A 9,410-nucleotide genomic window follows, 5' to 3' on the forward strand; every position below is an offset into this window, starting at 1 on the left:
AGTACAATCCTTCCTTTCATGCTGCAAACTATCACATGACATACATCTTTTCCCTAGTTTAGGGGGTTGCTACCTATCCCCTTTTCTCTTGTCCTTTCTTATCCAATTTTGTGACCTTCAACAAAAGATACTGCATGCCTTAACCAACTCATCTAATAGATCTTCCCTAACAGTGGAAACAGTAGGTTCAACCATATGGTTAGCCACAAAAGAAGGTGGCTTACTAGATATATTAAGCGTTTTGCCTATATCAGTAGACAAGCTAGATACATGCAGTCTTTCTCTTTTTCTATTCTTTTTCACCAATGCAATAACAGAATCCTTAACATGTCTCCACTCTATTTTAAGCCACGTCTGTGTGTGTGATCCTCTAACAAATCATCAAGTTTCTCTTGAAGCTTAGGATATGCCGCTTGTAGAAACAATTCATATTTTGGACTTGTAGGAGTCTTCTTTTCTACAAGATCCAACTACTCCAACTGACTTTCAAATTCTCTTAATAACTTTGTAGCCATAAAACTCATATTGGGTTTTTCAACCCACTCCTGGAAAGTCTTGCAGGGATAATACAACTGGTGTCTTTAATGTAAAATTCTTCTGAAAGTGTATTCTTTAAAGGTACCCAGTCTGCATCCTGCATGTACAATTCAGTAACTCGAGCTTTCAATTCATGTACAGTGCCCGTACAAAATACGGGCTCCATGCAAGTTGAGCCACTCCTAGAACTCCATCTTTTGAGCATAGATATCAAATATCTAGATACATTCTTGCCATTAAAAATTTTCACCTCACCCTTTACAGTCTATAGAGTGTTTATCACAATAGTTTTTGTTTGAGCAGAAGCCTACATCACTTGTTGTTGTTGTTGTTGTACATATATACACATGTTCTATTCTGCACAAACTATTGCAAAACATCACTAGAAACTATGCTTGAAGGTTCTCCCATCTTGCCTTTTCATTTGATGATCTTTAATGTTGGGTTCACCGATTTAGGAGGGGTTTTACTCAAAAGGTCGTATCCATCGAGGATCAGAGAGAGAAGAAATTAGAGAATAGGAGATAGAAGAGAAGAAAAATAATAGAAAAGAGGTACACAAGATAAAGACAAATATCAATGATATGTATTGATAGAAATTCAAAAGATAAAGAAAATCCTTGTATGGGCCTACTTGGAAGCAATCTCCAAGCATTAGATCTCCCGGATCTCCCTAGTAGACCAAAAAAGTACATCAAACACTAGCTTATTCTTTACTACTCACATGGAAAATATGATGGTTCCTTGGCTCTAAAAGGGGTGTAAAACTCCAAGAAAATTGCTCTAAATTTTCCAAGATCCCTCTTTCTTCTTCCTCCCAATCTACAGTGCTTTTATCAGCCTTAAAACTGCAATCCTGCACACCGCAAATTTGGTAATCTCTCATTTTGCATGAGATCTCCAAACTAGTTGAAAAGCAACTTGCTTTTTGCATGTTACCCTATTCTAGAATTTTCTTATACCTTTTTAGGATATTTATACGAAATAATATCCAAAATATAAAAAATAGGCTAAAATTGTTTGAAAATTCTATATTTTTGAACCATTCATACTATGCACACTAACACAAATGACTAATATGTCATTGACTCTCTAGATCAATAAGGAACCCAGAGGATGATTAACTCCATTGTTTTTCACACTCTGTCTGTGTAGCAGCATGAAAACCTCCATACTATGAAAGAAATGAGAATATCCCAAAACTTCATGCATTCAAGGGTCTATACATATGACATGACAAGGCTTATTGTAGGATATCTAGAGAGTCTACCACATTTTGATTTAGTAGTTTAGTCATAGTTTACTCATCAATAATGAGGTTAGATATAGGTGAAGAAGGAAAAATCAAATAAGTCAGTGCCTAAGAGTTTGATTGTATGTGACTTCATGTAGGGAATAAGTATGAACTTATAGGCATAGTGGGGACAATGGATTTGAGAGAAAAATGTGGGAGATTCGGGTAGCATAAAGTAAGAGAAAACACGACGCAAACTATCCAAGAATAGCATGAAGCAAATGTGGAGATAGAAGAAGCAAGAGGTCATGAAAGCTAAAGCTTTGGGTTTGTGCACTAGATGTGTGTGGAACAAATAAAGTAGGAAAGATAATTGAAAGCTTCTTATGGGAAAAGTCATCATGAGAGTCTATCCACTTTTATATCTCACACTATATGTAGAGAAAGATAGACTTTCAACATTGTATGCATATGCTTTTTTATATAGTGAGTGTATGATTGAAGAATATGAAGAACCCATACAAGGATTTTTAACAATAAAATAGGCTTGATTTCATGTAATTAGGCCCATACAACGATTTCATATGATTTGGGGCTTACCATCACTGAATAGCATTCCTCCTTGATGGTAGCTACTATATGATACATATTTTCTTAGATTTGAGATGAGATTTGAAGATTTTGTGGTCACTTAAGCCTATATACACTAGGGTATTTACCTTCAATAGGGTTATCTCTAAGTTTTCTTATTCGTAAATTGATACAATCGTTGCTTTTCTTATTCTTTTTAGATTGTATTTCTACACCATTCTCCCTTATAGCTACCAGTCAATGCAGTGGACTTATTATATCCCAACATTTGGTGAGCGTGATATGAAATCCATCGAAGTCTATAAGCTAGGTGACACATCTGGTTTGCATTATTTTTAGGAGAAAATGATGAGATGAAGCAATTGGTTCTGACTTTCAATATGTAGTATTTGCAATCTCAGCAACAATAGTTGTCGCAATGGTAGAGCAGCTGATGCAAGCTTCTGCAAAATTGGAACTTGCAAACGGTTAAGGCTTTGCATGCTATGGAAAATGAATTGAAACTTCTTAACAACTGTAATGTGTGGCCTTAATTTAATCTATATAGAGTTAAAATGGAATTTTTAAGATTGCAGAGGTTACATAAAGCCTATACTTCATTCTCTCACCATCCATGAATTAAAAGCATGTGTTACTATACAAAAACTTCCAAGAATGGGTAACTAAGCTTGACAAAGGACTTGTAGCTACTACTGAATTACTATGTGAATTTGAAAGTAAATACAATCACTTTGATGTATAGAGTGGCAGACTCTAGAGGCATAATATAGGCAGCATATCGTGCCTTATATGAGAGTTTGGAAGATTAAGCAAGAGGAATGGAGCTTAAGATAGATTAGCGTCATGTACAAGAGGACGTTAATGCACCTTTGAGAAGACAAAGAAGAAGAGCGTAATTCCATATTGGGAGTCTATCTATGACCTTTCGCAAGGCAATAGAATCTGGACTTAAGCCACTTGTGCCTATGGCCATACCTACTATACCTATAGTGAAAGAGGATATCATCAAAGAGTTAGTGAGAAGGGAATGCATGACCTAGAGTTGAAGGTTGCAAAGTTGGATGGAAAGGAGAAAGATGTAGCCCCTAAGCCTCCTTGGGAGGGCTTTGTTTATTGGCGTATATGGTATGAAAATTTACAACATTAGAGGCATGATTGTGACATGTACCTTGATGCATTGGGATTTAATATTTTGAAAGGATGGAAAAATCCAACCAAATTAAATAGGTGTCCTCTTGCTCTAAATTTTTGGAAAGGAGAATGTAAAAATTATTGGATGATATGACTACCATAAATGCATACCTAGCAATGCATGCTACAATGTTTGGATTGCAGATAGAGAAAGTTCCTAAGAATGTTATGGTTGGTTACAAAGCTAAGATAGGGTCTCATGAGATGCATGAAATTGAGAAAGAAAATCTTCCAAGAAGTGAATTAATGCACATACAAGTATTCATGATATGAGAGCATGGGACTCAATGATTGATTCCTTCTTAGTGTGTGTTTATCTTTCTAAGCTACAAAATACAGATGTCATTGTCAAGAATAAGGAAAAGATAAATGAAGATACTATATGGAATTAAAAAATTATCATAAATTGTCGAGAAAATATATGTGTACCAAGTCTCTGGCTATGGGAGTGAGTAAGAGTACTAATGGATGGATAAATGTATATGATGTTAGAGATATTCTTAAGGAGGATTAACTGTAGCAAGAGATTAGACGGATTCTTGTATGAGAGTAGATATGATGATAGAGATTACTTAGAGTAGAGACCAAACAACACACATGGAAGAGATCAAAGGCTCAAAGTATCCCAAAACCAATCCTTGATTAAGAAAACCTATTTACAATGAGTTTTCCCTTCATATTGTCCTGTTTCACCATGTTATACCCATAAACTTGCACCAAATACTAGCTTCTACTCTATTGCTTAGATGAAAAATCTGATGCTTCTCTTGGCTCTAATAAGGGGTTGAACCCTAGGACACTTGGTCAGAATCCTCCTGGATCACTCCTTCTCACTCTTCAACCTCTGAAGTACTTTTTTGTTGCCTGCAAACCATGATCATGTGTGGCACGAATTGAGGACCCCTTCTTTTTGCATGAGATATCCAAAACTAACTCAAAAGCAACTTTCTTTTTGCATGACACCCTATTTGAGAAGTTTTATATAGCTGTCGAGTATATTTATAAGAAATAATATTCAAAATATCAGAAATAGACTAAAATTGTCCCAAAATCCTGTCATTTTGAACCATCCATGCTATGGACACTAACACTAATGACTAATATGTCATTGAATCTCTAGATTAACAGGAAATCCAAATGATGATACACTTGAGGGTTTTTCACTGTGTTTGTGTAGTGGCACAACATCCACCCCCTTTAAACCTAGATGTCCTCCGCTATGTGCCAACTATGGAGCATCCACTCGGGTAAAACACCCAAATAACGAGTGCTTCTCAGATCATGTACATTACAAAGCATCCACCTGGAACATAGATCAAAATACTTAGTATCTGTAGTACAACTCTTGAACTAGACCTAGCACCCCCTCTAGGGTCATAAGGCCTTGGGTGTGCATCATAGATTAGAGGTAGTGGAACCTCCATATACATGCTTGAAATGCACCCATGCTTTAGAATCCATCGTATGGGAAGCCTATTCTGATAACATTTTTTGCTCCATATCCAAAATAATCAATGCATCCAATATACTCAAACTATCTCTAAAAACATCTAACCATTCCAAATCAACATATCTATATCTCCTATCAAGGCATTATACAAATCATCCGAAACATTCTCCTTTTGTGGAGTATCACATCTAACATCCTTTATAGGCATATCTTCGAGCTCATTGGAAAGAGGACAAAGGAAGAAGAAGAAGAGAGGAGAGAAATGACTGGAGAGAGAGAGGAGGATAGATAAAGACTAGAGAGAAGGAGGGAAAGACAAAAAGAGAGAGAAAGAAGGAGAAGAAGCTATGTAAGCTTGAAGGAAGCTTAAGAGACTAGCTAATTGTAAATTCTGGATTCCCTAACTGAGTCCCTTTATACCTTTTATACTCTGTTATTTTGATCGGGCATTTCACATGGTTGGTTAAGATCCCACTCCATCCTGAAGAAGCCAAATGTTTTTTCCCAAAAAGCCAAAAATAAAGGGACTTACTGGAGTGGCTTAGGAGTGGGACTATAGAGTATTACTTTGTTGAGCATAACAACGAGAGAAAATTTGGATGAGAGAGCTCATATCCAAGTGAAACTAGGGTGTATATATAAAATGTGGACATTAAATGGGCATCATTACATGGTAAGATTGGCAACGAATTCTTCAAAAATGTGGTCTTGAAGACTATGGATAGCATATTGTCTACCACGTGCCTATTGGGGTAAATTTGTCATAACCTTTAATGGGCTCCTTTGAATAATGGGGAATGCCCATGCCAAAATGAATTCATGGCAACTACTTTTAGCTAGGTATGAGAATTGTGTTAAATCAAGGTAGATTCAAAACTCTTTTAAAACAAAGTGTTATCTACATAAAGTCTAGCTAGTCTTCAACACATTGAGCCTTGCCATTTGATGAGATATTCTTTCATGGATCTAGACCTAAAATGCTTATTATGCTATCCACTTATTGCCTCATGGGTGTGTTGGATGATGCTTTCTTCATCTACTAGGGGTAACTCCTTCCACATAGTTTACTAAGATGCCAATGAAGGGCTCTACCTACTTCACATAAAAGACATTGTGAGACTTGGTTGAGGAGGGGAGCTCTAAGTGATAAGCTAAGTCACAGACTCTCTTTATGATCCTATATGGGCCATAGAATATGTGGACTGGCTTATTAGTCATGCCATCTTTGAGAATGGAGTAACTTGAGTTGGCACTTTCAAAATAAATGACTCTCTTTATGATCCTATATGGGCCATAGAATATGTGGACTAGCTTATTAGTCATGTCATGTTTGAGAGTGGAGTAACATGAGTTGGCACTTTCAAAATAACTGACTCTCCCTCTTGGAACTCCATGTGCCTTCTCCTCTCATCACTATAGAGCTTCATATGATCTTGGGCTTTCAGAATGCTCACCTTACATTATTGAAGTAGGACATGCATGCACTACAAGTTCCCTTTTCTATGAGGGTTTATCTTATCGTTGAATAGGACCATAGGAAGGGTAACCTTATATCTATATAATGCTTGAAAAGGAGGGACTTCAATGCTAAAGTGAGTGGAGTTGTTATATGCAACCTCAACCAAATGGAGCCACAAATCCCAACTTTATTGTAAATCATGATAGAAGTGCCGCAAATAGGTCTCAAGCCATTTATTAACCCACTCTATCTCGTCAATTGTTTTGGGGGTGGTATGCCTTCGATGGACCTAGTTTGGTGCCCATAGAGCTAAAAAATGCATGGTAAAAGTTGCTCATAAACTTAGCATTTCTATCATGCACTATGACCTACCATAATCTATGAAATTTAAATACATGCTCTATAAATTGAGTGACTGATTGAGATGCTATATATTGAGACTTAGTAGAGATGAAGTGGGTATATTTGGTGAGCTTTTGTCTACTACCATATATATGCTATTCCATCCTTTCTTGCTTACATGGATAATATGAACCTCAACCTTGGCTATTTTGTAAGGGAATTTAGAGGCATAATCTATGTTGTGCTTTTTTCTTTACTTGAAACATAAACCCCTTTCTTTTTTTTCTTTCACTACAATTGGTGGAATAAACTTTTGACCACATTGATCACCCATGAGTGAGGCATTTCTTGTATGCTTTTGGCATAAGATTACCATCTCCCCTTGAGCTAAATGCTATCCAAAATTGCATTGTCTTCTTTTAGCATTAAAAGAGGGGCAAGTGGAGATTTTGAGGCTAATAGTAGGCATGCTATTTCCTATTTAAATACTACCATATTGGTAGTGCCTTATGGGGGTACTTTGCTATCCAAAACCTTGCTATAAATCATCACTCTTATGGTAATTTGGGGAATAATGCATCAAACAAATTGGATAGTTTTTTAGTGATTACATTAGCAAAGAGGCTTGGCTCTACCCATAGATGTATTTGTGAAACTAGCATCATCACTTATACTTTCAACATATATTATTCAATTCATGAATTGATTTGTGCACTCTCTTATTGTGAGGTTATATTGGTCTAGTTGGTACTATTACCTTACCAACTAATCTTTTTCCACACAAATAATTGAACCATATGGATTTGAAAATCATTGCAATCACTTATGTGTGAGAAAAACTTCCAAATGAAGAGAAGAAAAGATGATCATATGATCATCACGGTGCATGTAGATATTAAAGTATGATTCTAGCATAGAGATCCATTCTTCAAAGTCCAATGGGGATGGTGACTATCCATTACACTTGGTGATAATGATCTTTTCATAGAGGTCATTAGTGCATTGTTGCTTATTCAATCCTTATTTACCATACATATTAGGCTACCCAATAAAATGATGCTTTGTATGCTACCATTTAAAGCCATGTTGTGCATATATACCATGCTACCCATTAAAGGCATGATGCCTATTTATGCCATGCTACCTATAAAAGCCATGCCACACATGTACACCATGCTATCCATTAAAGCCACGCTACCTATGAATGTTATACAGGAATTTTCCCACAAAGCTACGCTATCCATTAATGCCATGTTGGCCATGATTTGGATGAGCTGAATAGTTTCCATTTCGACCACAATTATTGGAAGGACTTTTAAGATAATTGGGTAGGCTTTTGCTAATGGTGGGGTGCTATCTCACGCCAGGTTTGGTTGGCTACATTTATAACAAGAGAGCTCAAAAGATGCTCCTCATTTGAACCCACATGATGCACATATATATTCATGAGTAACTTACCCAAGCTCTACCCATAGAACTAGCACTACTTATTGTCAACTTAGCTACAAATATATATCCTTCCTTGGACCTGAAACAATATCAACTCATGAGTTTTCAATAGACCCAACTAGGTCAGGACATCCAAGCTATATCTTTACTTCATTCCCCAATTCATTCGTTTGGTAAGATTTTGTTTCAACCTAATCTAAGCTTTTTCTTCCATCTCTTCAATTTGATTTATAAGAAAATGGTTAAAGGAGACTTGTAGTGATAGATATAATAAGGATGAACCTCAAGCTAATAGAATAGAAAGCAAACCAAGAAAATGGAACTTGACTTAATGGATATCTACTATAAACCAAATAAGGCTAACTTTTACCAAACATTTTGTGTATAAAGATTATATGATCATGCAATGTAGTGTGGTGAATATTTATTTAATATAAGAATCTATCCCCTATGCTAACCAAATTAGCTTGGAAATAAGGCAAATGCTTAGCCTTTCAAAAACCCAAAATAAAATGAATAGTTTCATTGACCAAATGACTTGACTCATTTTCTTTGAATAGATGATTCCTTTTCTAGACAAGGGTTTAGAAGGGAAGCCAATAGCTCTCTTTCAATTCTATAAGACAATACAAGCCACTACATTCATGCAAGCTTCTCTCCATATAATCAAATGTCTCTAGTTGCCTACAATAATGGGGGGCCCAAAACTCATTTCCAAGCTTGTAGACAAAGTATTTTTTTAATGCACTTGCTCTACCAAGCCAAGCTCATTAAAACATTTGAGTCACAAAAGAAACCTTGCTTATATCGTAAGGTTTTTGATTCAGAATAGATAGTATAGACCTTTTGCCTTACATACCTACTAAGCAAATGCATGAATCACTAGTTTTATCAAATACTTTCTTGAGATTCACACATTCATGCACTTGCACTATGCTACATTATTTAAATAACTCATGAATTTTATCATCTAAATAGTTGCACTCCCATGTCTTGCATATACAAAAAATGACATTTTTTCCATGGCCTTAAAGGCCTTGGGCAAGGCTAGCAATAAACCTTTGTCAAATCATCTATGGTTTTTCCACCTCACCTTTGTCTCAAAAACTTGCATATATCAAAGACAACCCGTATCTAATTAGCTAGATTTGTTAATG

The sequence above is a fragment of the Lygodium microphyllum genome, chromosome 6 (assembly GCF_053477565.2).
Source record: "Lygodium microphyllum isolate KBCC chromosome 6, Lygodium_microphyllum_v1.1.10, whole genome shotgun sequence".
In the NCBI taxonomy this organism is placed as follows: domain Eukaryota; kingdom Viridiplantae; phylum Streptophyta; class Polypodiopsida; order Schizaeales; family Lygodiaceae; genus Lygodium; species Lygodium microphyllum.